Raw genomic sequence first — 17,048 nt, forward strand, 5'->3', positions numbered from 1 at the left:
GTCGAGATGGGGGCGATGTGGCCCTGCCTTGAGAACTGGTGTTTCCCTGGCTCGGACCACAGCTTCCCCTCTTGCCTCCCCCATCTTCTGCCACTCCTTAGCGGGGATTCGCGCATACACGCCCGCTCTGGAATCACCCGACCGCACTTAACGGGCCTCAGGAGCTTGTCTACGGCGGCTCCCCATGCGTCCGCTGGGTGTCGCTAGTGTCTAACTAGCGGCCAGTGCGGGTGCCCCGCGCCAGGTGGGGGAGGGGTGGAAGAGCTTGGAAGTGCGCACGCAGGGGGTCTTTCTCCGTCGAGGTACTCTGGGACTCTTCGCAGTCCCTCCCTCTTTCGTCTGGGATCCCCTTCCTCGTTCCAGACTCTAAGAACTCCATTATACTGAGCTTGGGCGACCGCAGCCACACGTTTTCATGTATCCCTACCCACGCTTTGATACCGGGATAAAAGGCTGCGTTGCAGCCTAGGGCCAGGATTATCTCAGATTAAAGGGCGCAGGGCGGGGGACAGGGAGAATGGGTAGAGATTCAGCCACTTGAGTGAAGGGCGCCTCTTCCGGACTCCCCCCAACCAAGCAGGCGTTTGGGGGGGCGCTGGAGAGGAAGGAGTAAAGGTCTTTAAATGGGTGGGGTGTGGGGGATTCCCCGGCCCCGGGAAGGGGTGGGGCCATTCGGACAAAAGCGCCCGCCCGCCGCTGCCCCTCCCCCTCACGGTCCATTCAAACCCGCGAGTAGGCGGGCGGGGGCGGGGGAGTCCCCCTTTCCTCCTCCTCCTCCAACCCTGGCAGTTCAGCATCACAGCGGCCGTCAAGGCCCGGGTACGCGCGCGCACGGACCTACATCCCAGCGGGGCTCCCGATCTCACACATACACACACACACACACACACACCCCGGCAAACAAAGGGTCTGGACACCCCGGTCCCCTCCTGCCCCCCAGGCCGGAGAGGGCGGGGCATCCCCTCCCCAGCCCCCCTGCAAGGTAAGCTTTGGACTACGACTGCGGCCGGGAGGGGGACCTGGCCCCTGGGAGGGAGGGGCTCCGGGCGGGGAGGGGGGAATTCCATCGCTCCCCAAGAAAGGCAGGGCCCCCCCACGTAGCCGGTTGAGGGCTGCAGGCTGGCCTCCAGGCTGAGGGTGTATAGGGAGGACCCCGAATCGGGATTCCCGGGTAGGCTCGGGGAGGGGGGGAAAGGTGGGGGCGGGGGATGTCTACCCAGCTTCGGAGACTGGAGCTGCCCGGCCCCAACGAATCAGGGTCCCAGGAGCCCCAGCTCCCAGAATTGGGGACAGGGAGCCGGAAGCTCCCCCATCAGCGCCAGGCTTTTACTAATCTCCTGCCAACACATCATCTCCACTCCTGGGGACTGAGACAGAGACCCCTGAGTTGCTTCGCACTGTCCCTCGACCTCCCAACCACCCACCCCCCATCAGCACATCTCCAGCTGGATGTGTGGCATCTCTGGGGTGGGGGTGGGGGTGTGGGAATGCTCCTCTGGGCTCCCAAGCTTCCTCTGCTGCATCCCACAGCCACACACTGCTTAGCTGCGGTTGTGGGACTGGGCAAACGGCTTTGCCTTCCTGAGCCTCAATTTCCTCATCTGCAAAGTGGGTGATGACTCACCCAGGATTAGGGGAGGTCTTGTTTTCCAGTCTTCGTTAGTCCGTCATTTATTTTCAAGCTCATTCCACACGTATTTCCCAAGTGCCTACTGTATGTCAGGGCCCTGTGGCTTGGTGGGCAGACTACAGCAACCAAAGAGACATGCTGGGTCCCGGCTTGGCTGACCCTGGAGACTGCTGAGGGAGCAAGATCAGTATGTGAACAGAGAAATCCCCTCAGTGATTTTAGACTGTGAAGACTAAAATTCCATGAGGCATGGAGAGTGATTTCAGGAGAGGGTGTCCAAGATTCAATGAGATTTTATGGTTTGTATCTGCCTTCATCATTCACTTTCTGCGCTACGGGGGCAGGGCGGGTCTAGAAGAGTGCCTGGTACACAATAGGTGCATAATAAATATTGAATTAATTCAAGAGGGAATTTGATTGAAACTATTTTCATAGTGCTTTAGGTCAAATACGAGGCTGGTCATGAACCAACCCATCCTCTCTCCCATGTTACAGTTGAGGCAAGTGAGTCCCTTAGACCCAGAAAAGGGGAAAGATGTCATCAAAGGCAGTACAGGAAGTTGATCGGACGTTGTCATTCCCATACAGTGAGGACGGCTGAAGAAATGGTTGTGAACAGCTGGGAATGGAAGAGAATAGAGACCCGACTTGAGCACAGGTCCCTCCAGGCACCCATGACGTCTATCAGCCCCTATCTCTCTCCTCATACCACACAGACACAGCCCTATGTTCATCCATTGAAACGGTATTTACTCTGTATACTGTGTACCCAGTGATCAGGACACAGCAGTGAACAGATCAAAACCCCCTACCCCCAAGGAGCTGACACTTAGTAATCAGTGAAGAAACAGCAACATAAATATATAACAACAAACTGTGCTTCCCTAGTGGCTCAGCAGTAAAGAATCACAGGAGACAGTTCCCATCCCTGGGTCAGGAAGATCCCCTGGAGGAGGAAATGGCAACCCACTCCAATATTCTTGCCTGGAGAATTCCACGGACAGAGGAGCCTGATAGGCTGCAGTCCAGGGTCGAAAAGAATGGACCCTGATTGAGCAACTGAACAATTCAATTCACAAAAGAGAAAAATTGAGGCTTCCACTTTGGGATGGGTATCCAGGAAGACCTCCCAGAAGAGTTGTATTGCTCCTCAAACACACACACACACACACTTTGATCCAGACAAACGTAGGCACACAAACACCATATACAGGCTGGAGAACCAAAAGTGCCTGAGGCTGCATAGCTACTGGGTGGCTGTGCAAAGATCTGAACCCAGAATCCACATTTCTGACCAGTGTAAAATGTTGCATCCATATGCAGGCACCCTCCTCACATGTGTGCGTGCACACACACACACACACACACACACAGCCAGCCTTATGCCCACATAGACTGATGTGGTATCATTTTGTCACGTACACACACTCCTGGCAAGTATGATCTGCTTTCATCTATACAATACTCAGACTCCCAGCGAGTTCTACCCGTCCAGCTACAAATGGACAACCATGTACAAAGTCTCGTGTTCACATACATGCACGTGCACACACACATATGCCCCGTGGGGAGGGGGTGGAGCTGAGAGTCCTTCCCAGCTCCAAGGCATGGAGCTTCGGTAGTCACTGTCCCTACTTAGGCCTGAACGATCTGAGCAAGCTGCAGACAAGGGCATTTATCGTCATTTCCGTCCCTCTCTGGCCACCCATCACCATGTCCTCCTGAAGGTGGTGGGGGCTGGGTGAAGCCAGTGCTCCTGTCAGGCCAGGAGCACTGAGCGGCTGGATGAGTCAAGAGGCCTCTCCTCAGCCTGAGCCTACTTGGCCATCTGGACCCCTTCCCCAGTGGGCTGCTGCCCAGGGTTGGGGGAAGGCAGGTTTAGCGGCTCCCCCACCACCTGGGCACTCAGGCCAGTTTCTGAGGACCTGCCTCTCATGCCCAGGTTTCTGCCAGGGCTGATTTCTACAAAGCTGCACAAGTGTCCAGGCAGTGGTGGCATGTGTGTGTCTCCACCTCCACCCCTTGGCCTCCTCCACTCCTTCCTTCATTCCACAAATCCTTGAACACCTACCATGGGCTGTTCTGGGCACTGCGGATATAGCCGGAATCAGCTACAGAATTTTGCAGAGCCCAGGGCCAGATGAAAATGCAAGACCCCAGTTTAAAATTATTATTAAGAGATTTCTCTGGCAGTCCAGTGGCTAAGACTCTGAACTTCCAATGCAGGGAGAGTAGGTTCTATCCCTGGTTGGGGAACTAAGACCCCACATGCTGAGTGGCCAAAAATTAATTTTTAATTTAAAAAAATTCTTAATGTAAGAATTTAGACCACGATAAGACCATGACAGTAGCACATTAAACCTTCTAAGCATGGGGCCCTGTGTGACTGCTCAGGTCATGTGTCCATGATGCTGGCCCTAGAACAAGACAGAAAAATCCCCTGACCGCATGGAACTAAGGGGTAGGGCAAGCAAAAACAGAAATATATAATACCCCAGGGGAGATGAATGCTGAGGAGAGAAACAAAGCTGAGTGAGAGGCAGAAGGAGATGGGGTAGGGGGAGGCATCCATGTCGGAAGGCCTCTGAAAAGAGGTAACTTTGAGCAGAGAGGTGAAGGAGATAAGGGAGTCAAGTGGTTTTATTCATCCACTCAAGAGACATTTGTTGAGCACCTACTGTCTACCAGCATTGTCCAAGATCCTGGAGATTTAGCAGGGGACAAAACAGATCAACATATTGACCTCATGTCTTAACCAAAGGACAGGCAATAGCTAATAAATGAATAGGTAAATTATATATCTTGTTAGAATGTCATAATTCTAAAACAAAATTAAGGTGGAGTCAGGGAGATTGGGAGTGGGAAGAGCACAGGATATCTGAGGGTGGTTTTCCAGGGGAGGGAAGATCAAGCCTAAAGGCCCTAATATCAAAATATGCTCAAAGTGTTTGAGGAACAGGGAGGAGGCCAGTGGGATGAGGGGGAGGATGGGAGGAATCTCTGTTAATGTGCTCCTAAGTCGCTTCATTCGTGTCCAATTCTTTGGGACCCTATGGTCTGTGGCCCTCCAGGCTCCTCTGTCCATGGGATTCTCCAGACAAGAATACTGGAGTAAGCTGCCATGCCCTCCTCCAGGGAATCTTCCTGGCCCAGTGATCGAACCTGCATCTCTTATGTCTCCTGCACTGGCAGGAGGGTTCTTTATCACTAGTGTCACCTGGGAATATGTCTATAGGTCCACTGAATCAACAACAGTGATAATATTATTATGATAGTGGCTACTGTTCCATGAGCACATACTCAGAACCAGGCACTGTGCTCAGAACCTTACATGCATTACTTCACTTCATCTTTACGACAACCTCCTCAGGTAGGTAGGAATATTATCTCTATTTTACGATGGAAACTGAAGATCAGGAAACTGACGCTCAAAGAGGCCGGGAAACTTGCCCCCAGGTAAACAGCTAATGAGGAGTGGTACAGTCAGGATTTGAACACAGGTCAGTGTTAACACTGGAGCCGAAGCATGGTCCTTACTACCTGACCCTCTCTCTGCCTGTCTGAGCATATGTGTCTGGTCTATCTACATACAGAAGAGAGGGTGCCTCTTTCTCTTTATGCTAATTTGTTCCCTCACTTATTCTTTCAGCATTCATTGAGACTATGTGCAGGAGACCATGATGAATGGGTACCATTTCTTGCCCTCACCGAGCTGTAGTGGGGACTAAAAATATAACCTCAAATGATGAGTGCTTTAATAGGGGCAGAATAAGCAGCAGTGGGAGCCCAGGGCACCGACTGATTGAGTCTGGTGGAGAAGTGAAGGTGACCAATGAACAATATTCATACATACATCCATTTGTTCAACAGCTGTCTGTCATGAGCTTGCCTGGTGCTAAGCACTGCATGGGTGAGATGATGTTTATATTCATGTCTACCAGTTGACATTGAACTGAAGTGCTATAGCTAGAGCTATAAGGCAAGAAAAAGTAATAAGAGCCAAGGTAGGGAGTAATGTGGCCAGTCCATAGCAGACTTGCTAGGAACTTAATAAATATGCTCTTGAGTCCTCAAAATAATAACCAGACATTGAACAAAAACTTATTAAGAGAATACTATGTTCCAGATTCAGTTCTAGGCACTGGGCATATAGTAATTAATAAAACAGATAAAACATTTTTGTTCTCCTGCAGCTGATATTCTGGTGTAGAACAAGACCAACAACACATGTAATAAGTAAATTACATAGTATGTGTTTAGGTGATAAATTCTATGAAAAAAATACAGCAGGATAAGAAAATTCAGGAATCCTGAGAGGCTAGCAACTTTAAACAGCAGTGGGGAGGCGAGAAATACTGAAAAGGTGAGCTGTTACAAAGACCTGAAGGATGTGAGGGACCTGTGGATATTTAAGGCAGAGGGAACAGAAAGTGCAAAGGTTCTGAGGTTAGAGAATGCCGAGTGTGTCCAGAAACAGTCAAGGGGCCAGTGTAGATGGAGCAGAGTGAGCCTGGGGGAGAGTGGGAGGAATGAGGACAGAGAGATTATGCAGGACTCTGTGATCCTCTTGTTGAGGACTTTGATGTCTCCTCTGAAGAAGGTGAAAGCCATGGAGGGCTCTGAGCAGAGGAGGGTCATGAACTGATGTGGGTTCTAACGGGCTCCCACAGACTCAGATACTTTGGCCACCTGATGCAAAGAGCCGACACACTGGAAACGACCTGATGCTGGGAAAGACAGAGGGCAGGAGGAGAAGGGGGTGACAGAGGATGAGATGTGTTTGGATGGCATCACCGACACAATGGACATGAATTTGAGCAAACTGTGGGAAATGGTGAAGGACAGGGAAGCCTGGTGAGCTGCAGTCGACGGGATCGCAAAGGATCAGACAGGACTTAGCGACTGAACAGCAGCAGGCTAGGATGTCAATAGCATTTATTAAGCAATTACTGAGTGCCAGTTCTTCAAGAATTCAATATGGTCTGATCTCATTTCTTCCTCATATAGAACCTGTAAGAATTATCATTCCATTTCGCAGAGGTGAAACAGGCTCAGAGAGTTTAATGCACTGACCTACGGCCATGCAGCCATAATTTGCAGCGCCTGGGTGCAAAGGTAGAGCGAGCCAGGCTTCCCCTCCCCCAAGCTTTTAGATAGGGATTGCCGGCAGCAGAGCGCACTCATCACCGGGAGTTGCGTCTGTGTCCCTGTCTGTCTGTTTCTATTTCCATGCGTCCCTGTCTGTCTCCGCGCGTCTCTGCCTGCGCGTCCCCCATCTGTGCCCAAACCGCCGTCTCGCTGCGCCCGGCCCCCGCACACCGGATCTATTTCGGGTTTAGGCATAAAATCCCAACAGCTCGGAGGAGACGCTTCCTCCGGCCCCCAGCTCAGACCACGCGCCACACGTGGCCGGCTCTGGGAGCTCCCGGTCTTCTCTGAGGGATCCCCAGGCTGCGGAAGCCCCCGCAGGAGGACCGGTGGGGGCTGGGGCGACCCGGGCCCGAGGCTCCCGGCCCCCCAGTGGCCAATCTAGGCATTGACACTGTTCAGAGCCCGGCCATGCGTCAGCTGTTGCTCTGGCAACATGCATGCGACGTCACCAACAGGCAGTGCGTCAGTCACCCGCTGACGTCACGCCCCGGGAGAGGCAATTGGCGAGGGGCGGGGGTGGATTCCATGCTCAGCCCGCAGGGGGAGCCCCAGGGCGCTAATGGCAGACGCCTTTGGCCTGGTCCTGTAGGAGGCACTAGCCGGGGCATGACATGAAGCCGACGCGCTAGTTTGGCGAAATGAAGAGGAGTCGCAGTGTCCTGTCGGTGACCGGAACCGGAGACGAGGTGCGAGAGGCGGGGCGGGGCTGGGGACGAGGTTTGAGTTGGGTTGGGGGTCGGGAGCCCCCTAGTGACCACAGCTGCTCACTAAGCCTGGTCCCACTTCCTCGAGGCAGCAAGTCTTGTCTCCTCGTGCCTCAGTTTACTCCATTGACTTCATTATTCTGCTGCTGCCCGGATTAAGAGGCTCTTAGCCCAGGGGTAGAAGGCAGGGCCTTCCAGGGATTTTCCCAATAGGGAGAGGATTGTAGGGTGGGTGCGGAGAGTTGCTGGGGGTGAAGGTCTTGAGGGTCTCAGATGTAAGGAAGGGAGGAGGCCACATACATTTAGCCTTCTCTACGAAGGAGGCTTCGTAGACGTGGAAGGTTGTGATGTGTTAGAAGGGTTTCGTGGTGAGGACAGACTACAGACATAAGGGCCCAGAAGCCCCAGGACGGAGACATCAAAAGGGAATCCCACAAAAATTATGGCTGAGAAAGGGCACCTTTCAGATGTAAGAACTGGGAATGCCCCCACTGTGAGAGGGATGCTAAGATGGGAGCGGGGCACAGAAGCCTTAATCCCCATAGGCGACCCTCTCAGATGGCCAGGGAGGCACGTTATTGCAGGGAGGGGCTCAGAGCTGCCTGACCTGGCTGTACCCCTATCCCACCCTTGTCTCACCTCAGAGGCCTCGAGAGACCCCGGAGCCGGGCCAAGCCAACATGCTGGGGGCTGACCTCCGACGCCCTCGCCGTCGCCTCTCCACGGGTCCAGGCCTAGGCTGGGCTGAGCCTGAGCCCTTGGATCCTGGGGTCCCTCTGCCTCCCCGGCCCACCACTCTGCCGCTGCTGATCCCTCCAAGAATTTCCATCACCAAAGCTGATAGGTAGGCGGGAGGTGGACCAGGCTGGGAGGTGGGATGGAGAAACAGGGCCAGCTGGGCTAACTCCAGCCACCAGCCCTTTCCTTTGCTCCGGGCTCCTGGCTTCCTGAGTTTTGCAAAACCAGCTGAAAGTTCTCCTGGAGCTTGGTGGGTCAGGTTGTGACATCCCGCCGCCCCTAAGTGGCACCTCTTGCAGCCTTTAGAGGAACCCCTTCTTCCATTTTGCAGCTGCCTCAGCCAGCAAGGGGCAGGGTTTCAGAAAGGGTTTGGACCCTCCAGTCTGCAGGAACGCTCCCATAATCAGAAAGCTGAAACAGGTTAGGGAGTACACATCCCACCAATCCATGTGCCCCTCTATTTCCCTTTCTAAGAGGATGTCATTTCTTCAAGGCGTTAAGAGGGGATGGTGGGACACTGGAGGCGGTCTGGACTGGCATTTTTCTTTCTTCTGAGCCTAGCTTCACACTGAACTTCCTTGCTGTTTCTCATCTGGGGCCCTCAGAGGGTACTTCAACCCTCCTCTTGGCCCAAGGATGAATTTGAAAGCCAGATGACAGCTAGTCCTGGCAGCTGGCGGGGCCTGTCCCCACTGCCCTCCTTGGGCTACTATTCTCTGCAGCCTCAATCTCCCCACCCGCCCCTTTGTCTAGTCAGTCAGAGGGCTCCAGGGTCTCTGCTTGGATCATGCTACAATGATTCATTTCCAGATGAGGGAAGAAGTGACTGTCATTCTCCTCTCCAAATGGCTTAACGAACCCCCCCCCCCCCACCTCCTCCAAATCCCTCTAGCCTCCTTCAGGCCACAGAGCCAGTGACCTACTCTGGCCCACTACCTTGGGCCTTCCTTTCTCTGCCACCCCCGCTGTGACCTGATCCCCCCTCCTCCATTTACCCCACTCTGAGCTTTGGCCAACCCAACAACACCACTGACCCCAAGAATTTGGTCCAACCCAAGACCCTCAAGTGATCTGGGGAGGACCCACAGCCCTTGTGAATCCCCTAGAAGCCTTTTTTGGGTATGCACTTGTGGGGAGGGTCCCCGAGAGAAGTGGGGGACACAGTTGTGGCCTCTAGGACATTCAGCGGCTGCTAATGGCAGGGCGGTTCTAGCTCCGCGTTCGCCCACGCCCGGAGCCCCCTCTGGCAGGGAGAAAAACTGCTGTGGGGGTTGGAGCTTTCTCTCTCTCTTTTTTTTAATAAGAACAGTGCAGAGGGAGGGCGGTGGCAGACGGCACGGCCTGCCCGGGGGAGCCCTTGAGGGGGGCGCATGGGGGCGGGGCCTGGCTTCGTGGACTGGCTTCCGAGCTCCTTAATCCGAGCGCGCATCGGCCCGGGCACGGTTGGGGGATGGGGCACAAGGGTGTGTACACGGCCCTCTGCCCCGCAGCCTCCTTCACCAGGGCTCGGCCCCGGACCGGGGCGGGGGGTGGGAGAGCTCTCGGATCCCGCTAGCTCTTTGCTCGCTCGCTCTCGGCGCGGCGCTGAGGGAGGCGGGAGCGTGAGTCACGGCGACTCCCGATTTAGGTGCCGGAAGGGGGGCTCTGCTGGCGGGGGCAGCGGGGAGGAGGCGCGGCTGTTTACTCGCCTGAAAAGGGCACGGGAGTGCGTCCCGCGGCTGCCCGGGACCTGCCTCAGTTTACCTCCTGCAGAGGCGCTTTAGAAGAGGCAGAGACGCACAGAGCGGTGGGCGGGCAGTCGGGGTATCAGCCACCGGGTATCCTCCCGGAGCCACACAGAAACCAAAGGGAAACACCTCAAAGCGGCCCCAGGTCGACCACATACACACACACCAACACACGCTGACTCTCTCAGACACCAGTCAAACAACAGAGGCAGAGTCGAGTGCAAAACTCCGCAAGCGCGGACCGACCACAGTACACACCCAATCGCGTGGGAAGACAGGCACAGCTCCCAGGCCACCAGAACAGACCCTGTAGAGGCGCACACCCTCCAAACAGGCAGCACACGTGCACACACTTCCTTCAGACACAGACACGCAGATACACGCACAGCGAAATCCAGATAAACAGGCAGATCGCAGCAGCCAACCACGTGCGCACACACACTTCGAGCAGACAACGAAAACACAGACAAACCCTCGGAAGAGGCCACGTGCGCGCACATCCCGCCCCAGGCACACACCATCGCCATCCCCCGACCCACCAACAGGAGACTCCCCGAACACCGTCGCAGCCCGCTGCAGGGACCGCGTCCGTGTCACCGGGACCACTCCTCACCAGCTCCCCCTGGCCAGGGGTAGCGGCGAGGACAAGTCCGCACTGGGCTCCGCCCCCACCGTGATGGACAGACTGACTGACACACTGGCAACCAGTCGGGTGTCTCCTTCATGATCGGATTAACCGTTTAACTCCTTGGTACCCGTGTGCACCGCGACTAAGGCAGGGAGCTCTGGAGAGAGCCGAGTTCCGGCTCCCCCTCCCCGCGGGGAGCGGGGCTCTGCGTGGGCGGGAAGGGCCCCCTCCTTGGGTGGCTGCCCCCCACTGGCCCGGACGGAGGAGGAGGGGGGCGGTGCTGACAGCCGCGGCGGGCGGGGGGCGGGGAGAGGCGGGACGGGGCGGGGGAGCCTGGGCTGGCTCCGAGCGGGACGCTGAACGCCGAGAGCGCTGCCGAGCATCGAGCGGAGAGCCAAGGCGCCGACAGGAAACCTCCGCGCCCGGCCCGGGGGCGATCGGCCCGCAGCGCCCCCGGGTCTCTCCCCGGGACGCCATGGCCCCACCGAGGCCAGGCGCACCTGCGGGACCCCGGGCGCATCAGCTCGCGCGCAGCTGAACAGGGTTCAGCTGTTTTGGAGAGGCCAGGGGCCCCTAGGGTGCAGGTGGGGGCCGGGGCCATGGAGCCCCCGGCCGTCCCCTCGGAGAGGAGCCTGTCTTTGTCTCTGCCTGGGCCCCGGGAGGGCCAGGCCACCCTGAAGCCGCCCCCCCAGCACCTGTGGCGGCAGCCGCGGACCCCCATCCGTATCCAGCAGCGCGGCTACTCGGACAGCGCAGAGCGCGCGGAGCCCGAACGGCCGCCACACCGGCCCATAGAGCGCGCCGACGCCGTGGACACCGGCGACCGGCCCGGCCTGCGCACATCCCGCATGTCCTGGCCCTCGTCCTTTCACGGCAGCGGCAGCGGCAGCGCGGGCGGAGGCAGCTGCAGGCGGTAAGACTCCGAGCTGCGGACGCGCGCGGAGCGGATAGGCGCGCAGAGAGGACGCAACTCTTTCCACTGACCGCAGGGGGCGCTGTGCTGCGGGTGGGGTCAGTGTGACTGACGGGGACCGAAGGGGAGTTCTGCGGGGGCGTCCAGGACCTGGGCCCCCTGATCGTGCACCGCAAGCGAGGCGTCCAGCTGAAGCTGATCCTGGGGTCAACTTAGGAGGCGCCATGCTGCGTGTGCTGTTAACGGGGATCTTAGCTGAAGGCTGCAACTTTAGGTGTCTACGGTGACAGAGCGAGACAATGGCTAGGCTGGGAACCACTTGACCGGGCTTTCCTGGGGATGCTGTTTTAAGGGCTAGATTCACTGTGTTTGGGGAGCTCTGTAGCGGGGGGTGGGGGGTGGCGTGCCTGCTAGGACCACAATGCTTCCTGCAGACTGGCGAGCTCTCAGAGTCCTTCTAGAGCCGGCAAGAGCCTATTGGGAGTGGGGTTCCTGGACTTGCGCTGCAGCTGGGGTCAGTCATCTAAAGGGGGCCTCTGAGGGGGCCCTGTGTTGGGGGCTGTGCGCGATGTGGGAGCCCCTTCTCAGGGCAGGAATGTTAAGGCTCAGTAGCTGCCTAGAGGGAGGGAGCAGTGTTCAGGGGGCGCACAGTACCAACGTAGGGTGAGGGAATCCGTGCCTCCTCTGATGACAGTGATGAGTGCTGGGTACCCTCTCATTGACCTGAGTTGGTCATCCATCTATTGGGAATGGCCAGCCATGGCTGCATGCTCTGCCTGGGTTTCTGGGGTCCTGTGACTGTCACAGCATAACTGTGTATGTTTCCAGGATAGTGTAGTTTGTGACATGCTGACTCCGTACTCCCAGGACAGTGATTGTTGTCTGTGTGACTTGTGTGCTTCAGGGACATGGTGATGGGGGACCCTGTGACTGTGTGTGCTTCCGGGTCTGTGCTTATGTGACTATGTGCTTCTGGTACAGTGACTGTGACGGTGACTTCATGTAGCCCTGGGGCACAGTGACTTTGCAGGGGTGACTCTGTGTGCTCCTGGGATGCTGTGATTATGACAGCATGGCTGTGCATGTTACTGGAACACTGTCATTGTGACAGCATGGCTGTGTGTGCTCACAGGATATTGCGATTGTGTCACTGACTGTGCGTGCCCATGAGTGAGTGTCACATAGTGACTGTCTGCTCCTGGGACAGTGATTATGACAAGGTGATGGTGTGTCTTTGGGGCAGTGATGGTGACAGACTCAGGACAGACTCCTGGGACCGTCATTAAGACAGAGTGACTGTAGGGCAGTGATTGTGACAGGGTGTCTCTGGGATGCAGTGATGGTTACCCTGTGATGTGTATACTCCTGGGGGCCATGTGATTGTGTCAACAGAACTATTCGTGCTCCCTGAGACACTGTGATTGAGACACTGCTCTAGGCTACTTGTGTGCCCCATGCCTGGGTGTTGGTGCTCTGACTTTTGGGGTGTGCATCTGACTCCCTGGCGTGCCGAGCTCTAATTACCTAATGTTCCTATGTGCTCTGGTGTCTGACCTTGTGCCCTGGTGACATGTGTGACTCATGGCTTTGACTGTGTGCTTTGTCTGACTCCCATGGGAGTTTGGAACATCACTGGGCCAGTCAGATGCAGGCCTCTCAGAGTTCCTGAGGGAGGCCCCTCTAGGCTGGGACCCTCCTATTCTGGCCTTCTCTGGGGACCTCCAGCTGGCACCACAGCCTCTAGATCACCCACCCACCTCCATTCAGGGAACACCCCAGCCTCAGCATCCCTGACCCCATCCCAGGAAGCAAGTGTCATGGATCCAGTACTCACAGCCTGCTATTTCCCAGAGGGAACTGAAGGAAAACAAAGCTGGAATCAACAGGAAATGCCAAAGACCAGGGGCAACTTGCCAAACTGGCTCAGGTCACTGTCCTGAGATACCCACAAGGGGGTGGGGTGCAATAGGAACAGATTGTTATTCCCTTTTTAGGCCCCAGAGATTCCTCCTACCCTGGTCTCTGGGGTGCTGACTCTCTTGGGACAATGACTGAGTGATAATAACCATCATTATCCTAGTGGCATCCAACTCATAATGGCTTGCTCTTGGGCTCCATGCCGGGAACTTTTCCACACTTCATCTCCGGTGACCCATGAGGTATTCCTGTTGGACACATGGGAAGCAGAGGCCCAGAGGGGCAAAGCCTGTTCTCCTTCTTACCCAGGTTCACACAACCAGGAAATGGCAGAGCTGAAATTCATTCCAACACAGGTCCCCTCTGATTCTTGTGCACCCTGGCCCAAGTGTCTTGACCTCTCTGAGCCCCAGTTTCCCCATCTGTACAGCGAGGCTGTTCCTGGAACTGCCTTGTGGGGGTCATTTGAAAAAAATACATTTATTTATTTTTGGCTGCTTCGAGTCTTAGGTACAATGCAAGGACTTCTCTTTCCTTGTGGCTCTTGGGTTTATTTGCCCATACAGCATGTGGGGTCCCAGTTCCCCGACCAGGGATCAAACCTGTGTCACTTGCATTGGAAGGTGGATTCTTAACCTCTGGACCACCTGGGGTCATTTTTAAAAAATATTAATTAATTAATTTGGCTGTGCTGGATCTTAGTTGCAGGATTTGGAATCTAGTTCCCTGACCAGGGATTAAATCCAGCCCCCCTGCATTGGAAGTGCAGAGTCTTAGCCACTGGCCCATCAGGAAGGTCCCCTGTAGGGCTCATTTTGAGAGTTCTGTGAGACTGGGGATGTGTGTAAAGTGCTTGGTAGATAGTCACTCAGGGACCGGGATTTGGGAGAGGAGCTGGGACCTAGGTAGACCCTGCTCCTCTAGTGTGTGTTAGTCGTTCAGCCATGTCCAACTCTTTGGGACCCCATGGACTAGCCAACCAGGATCTTCTGCCCATGGAATTCTCCAGGCAAGAATACTGGAGTCGGTTGCCATTCCCTTCTCCCGGGGATCTTCCTGACCTAGGGATCAAACCTGGATCTTCTGCCTTGCAGGCGATTCTTTACCATCTGAGCCACCAGGGAAGCTTGCCCCTCTAGTACTGGAGGGAAAAACAGGAACCTCAGCCACATCCCCGCAGGGGCTCAGGTTTCTCTTCCGCTGTGGGCCTGTGCAGCCTCTGGCGACTGGAGGGAGGGCAATGGTGCCAGCGTCCTCCCCACCCCCAGGCAGAAGGAAGAAGGGGAAACAGAGGCGGCCAGTGGGAACTGCACTCGTTTGAAATGGGCATTCAGCCAGCTCAGTTCACCAGAAATGGTGCACACATGCGGGATTCCAGTACCACCCACATTAGAGTTCATGCAGTCACTGAAAAAGGGACCCGGAGAGCCCTTTAGACTTGAATCGCAGGAACCTCCGAAGAGAAGGCACTCCATCCTCCATCTGAGATGGCATGCGCAACCCCCTCCAGACCTGGGACTGTAAGAGCCTGAGCTCCCGGCGCCCTGTGGGGCTGAGTCACGGCACCACCACGAACTGTCAAGAAGCAGATGGAGCCGGAGGAAGAGGACTCTGGTGGTGCGGTGGGGGAACTTGAAATTAGGCACGAGGCCAGTGTAGAGACCCCTTTTGGGTACCTCCACACGCTCCCCGCCGAGAGGGGCGCTGCCTGGTCCCAGGAGGGGTTGGACGAAGCCGGATTGGGGTCTCTCTCTGGCCAGTGGTTTCCACTGGGGCTTCGCCTTCCCCAGTCCCTGGCGCCCCCACATCCCTGCGTGTGTGTTTTGAGAGCAGGTTTCTCCTCGCGCCCCGCCCTCCGCGCGCCCTCTGCTGGGTGACAAGGGAGGCACAGGCTGAGTATGAGCTCCGAGTCCGGACCTGCCCCCGGGACTCTCGTCCCCCAGAGTCGAGCAACGTCGCCGCCGCCGCCGCCACTGCTGCGGAGCCCCCGGATTATTATTGCATGTTTATTGAGCGCCCGGGAGAGCGGACGCCAGGCCGGCGGACCGCAGGCTCGCGAGTGAGGTCCTCGCCCACCCGAGGTTGGGACCAGGCTACCACCTCCATCCTCCACCCCTGGCCGAGCGTGGTGGAGACAGCCGCCTGGCGGATGCAGAGGAATTTGGCGCGCGAAGTTGAGGACGCGGAGTTCCCGGCTCGCCCCCGCGCGCCCTGGTCCAAGCCGATGCCGATGCTACGGTCTCCCAACACCAACCTGCGTTTTAACTCCCGGCATCTTTGGCTTTGCATTCCTGCCGAGGAAACCGAGAGATGAGTGATTTGCCCAAGGTCACGGGCAAGGCAGAACTGATGTTAAAAACCAAGTCTACAAGACTCCAGACCAGTAGGTGAGATTCAGATTGTAGCCCTAACCGCTGACTCGCTGTGTGACCTCGGACCAGCATCACGGCTCTCTGTGCCTCAGTTTCCTGTTCAGTAAACGGGGGCTGAAAAAGATCTGCCCTGGGTAGATCTGGGTAGGGCTGTGGTAAGGCTGAGCTGGCTGACACTGGGGCCATGCAGTCTGGAGCTAGTGTTTTGAGACCCTGCACTTCCTCAAAAGGCACTTCCTCAGTAGAGAGAGAGAAAGGGGGCATCCCCCAAACCTCAAACCCTGGCTGCCAGGGTGCCCCCTCGTTGACCAGCAAGCTCCTCTGAGTTGGAAGAAACTAGGGCCTTGGGAAACTGCAGATTTCAGGGTGAGGAGAGAGTTTGGGGGGTACATCAGAGCCTGCTGTTTTCTTACTTCTAAGAGCCCAAATCCAGCCTTTGCCCTTGACTCACTGTGTGACCTCAGTAAAGGATTTCCCTTGTCTGAGCCTCAGTTTCCTCATAGGTAACAGGGCCATTCATTCCACAAACACTGATTGAGCATCTTCAGCCTGTGGTGAAGAATGCAATGGACCCAGTCCTGCCATCCTGGAGTTCTCAGACTAGTCAGCGAGGAGGAAATCTCACGGAAAGGCATTCAGTAATTTCAGATGGTGACAATGGGACATGAAGAGAAGAGGGACCCTGAAGTCAGGGAAGGTCTCTTTCAGGAAGTGACTTTTGAGCAGAGACCTAAATGAAGTGAGAGAAGATGCTATGAGGGTAACAAGCAGAGGGAACACCAAAGGTTCTGAGGTAGGAACCCATTTTACATGCTGGAGGAAAAGCATGGAGGGCAGGTGTGACTGGCACAGAGCGAGCAAGGGGTGCTGGAAGGAAATGAGGTGGGAGGTGATGGAGCAGCTCATGTAGGGCCTTGTAGGTCAGGGTCAGGGTTGGCTTTAGACCAACACTTTATTTTATTTATTTTGAATATTATTAATTTCTCTGGCTGTGCTAGGTCTTAGTTGCAACATGTGGGATCTAGTTCCCTGACCAGGGATTCAAGCCAGGACCCCTGCATTGCGAGCACAGACTTTTAGCCACTAGACCACCAGGGAAGTCCCTAGACCTCAGTTTATATCTGACTTCCTAGGAAGGATCAAAGATCAAACGGCTGGAAGGAAACTGAACCATGAAGGCCCTGTTGGGCAGAATTCCAGTCTCCAAATCGGACAACTCAGCACATAATTGAGGGAATTCCCTGGTGGTCCAGTGATTAGGATTTGGT

The sequence above is a fragment of the Budorcas taxicolor genome, chromosome 7, assembly GCF_023091745.1.
Source record: "Budorcas taxicolor isolate Tak-1 chromosome 7, Takin1.1, whole genome shotgun sequence".
Lineage (NCBI taxonomy): Eukaryota > Metazoa > Chordata > Mammalia > Artiodactyla > Bovidae > Budorcas > Budorcas taxicolor.